The sequence below is a fragment of the Myripristis murdjan genome, chromosome 3, assembly GCF_902150065.1.
Source record: "Myripristis murdjan chromosome 3, fMyrMur1.1, whole genome shotgun sequence".
NCBI classification, from domain to species: Eukaryota; Metazoa; Chordata; class Actinopteri; order Holocentriformes; family Holocentridae; genus Myripristis; species Myripristis murdjan.
Genome location: NC_043982.1, coordinates 1438252 through 1440517, shown reverse-complemented (window position 1 = coordinate 1440517; position 2266 = coordinate 1438252).

The following is a 2266-nucleotide window of genomic DNA, read 5'->3' as shown; positions in this document are numbered from 1 at the left end:
TCAGTGGAGGGAATTCTACACGTGCTGATTTCAAAGACTGTCGGAAATGTCAGCTTTTACGTTGAGCGTACGAACGATATTTAGTTAGAAAGAGACTATTATATGACACCCAAGTTTCCAAGATCTGACTTTTAAGATATGGAAGATAAATATATATGATCTGCCGCTGCTAATACACATTGTTAAAACATTTAAGGTTTGTTAGACCTATTGCATGCACGCTGAACTTATAATGTCTGAGATAAATCTTTTTTCACAGTCTTTATGAATTTGTGCTTTTTGTAATTAGCATAGACACACTCATTACATCATTACATTGTCACTAGAACACAGATTGTCTTTGGTGTATCTCGTGAGCAAAATAGCAGAGCGAAGTCATGTTAAATGTGACAAGAATTCAACTCAAACAGTAAATTATCCAATATGATGCTGACTATGATTGTAGATTATGATTACGACGCTCCTCTTAAATCTGTGAATCTTTTTTTTTTTTTTTTTTTTTTTTTTTTTTTTTTGATGTGTGTCTGTGAAATTTGTCTCGTGTTAACCCCTGCAGTCTTTCTTGGCTATCAAAATACAAATTGATCAAAATAAGACTAATATGCATGTACCTGGCTACTGCACCTTTTTCACAGCAGCCATTAAATAGCAGGGTGTTATTATTAACATTAACAGCTGAGGCTGTGATCCACAGAACCTTACACCTGTGTTTACCCTGCTATTGCATTTCAAAATGGCCACTGCGAAAAAGGTGTATTGGTGTTATTAAGTGGACTAAATAGCATGGGGACACGACTATCGGGCCCAGTTTCCAGGTTTCTGACAGAGTAAACAACAAAACAACAAATAGGAAAACATGACGGAAAATCAAAATAACAAAACACATCAACAACTTGCAAATCAAATTAACAAAAGAGACAACACAATGACAAATAAGAAAACACCACAAATCGAAAATCACAATGGCAAAACAGAAAGCACAACCACAAAGCGCAGAGCGCAGCCACCAGTATATCTATATTTTCATATTTTGCCAATAATATGTTAATCATAAGTTGTCATTCAATCAGTTTCTAGTTTAAATAAATCAGTTTTATTCATTCTTTCAGTTTATTTTCTAAATAAGATAACCTTCTAAGCTAAATGATGTTGCTATTGTTCAAGTTCATGTTATCAATTAATAAGTTTAAGTTAAATTTGATTGATTGATTGATTGATTGATTGATTCATTCATTCATTCATTCATTCATTCATTCATTCACACATTATTAATTGTATAAACAAAAAACAAACAAAAAAAAGAAAGGAAAAAAAAACAGAACGGCAGAGAAGAGAACAAGTCTGCTTACTGGGCGCTTTTTAAACGAAGCCGGAAGTGATCACTGGCTGTCCCTCTCGCTGCCTTCGTGTCTCTTCGGCTGCCCTGTGGAAACGGAGAGGAGCAGCAACCGCAGAGCGCAGACAGGAGAGCGGAGCCGAGCCCAAGTTGGAAACTAGCCTTCCGCGGATGCTGAGGACTTTACTGATATTTGCATCTGGAGGTTTCTTTCTTTCTCTCTCTCTTTCTTTCTTTTTTTTTCCACAAGTAGAAGTGACAATAAATAGGCAACAATTCCTAATTGACTTCAGGCAGTGGCACCGCTGAGTGTGTGAGAATGAACTTTGTGTTTTGACGTGTGCTCCCTGCAGACTCCTGAAGGTAGGTTCTAATGCTGCTGCTCATGACCAAGTCCTAACTTTACAGTCACAGCTGGTACATTTTGACACACGCACGCACACATGGACTTAAAATATGTCTGCGGTCCATTTTTAAGTTTACAGTGACGTTGTTTGTTTGTTTGTTTGTTTGTTTGTTTGTTTGTTTGTTTGTGTTAAATCCCTCTTAGCACCAAAATAATATTTCTTTAACAGGCTATTCCTTTAAAGCCTTACAGTTATGACATTTACAGTGTATTTTATCAGGACCATTACAGGAGTTAGGTCGCCAATCGTTTGCACTGTGACCGACTTGACTGGATAAATGCTGCAACTCTTTCTCTCTGTTTATCTTATGAGATCATTACAAAACACAGATACTTTAATGGACTACAAGTGTGGTCATTACCTTCTCTAAAAAGTTGGTCCGTATTAACTCATGGTATTTTTATGATCTGTTAAAAGCTATGCTGAGTTGACAGCCATCTGGCACTGAGTGCTTTATCTGTCTGTGACCTAAGGTAGTTCCTCTGTCCCTATTCACTTAGTTTTGAGCAGCGATTAAACTAAG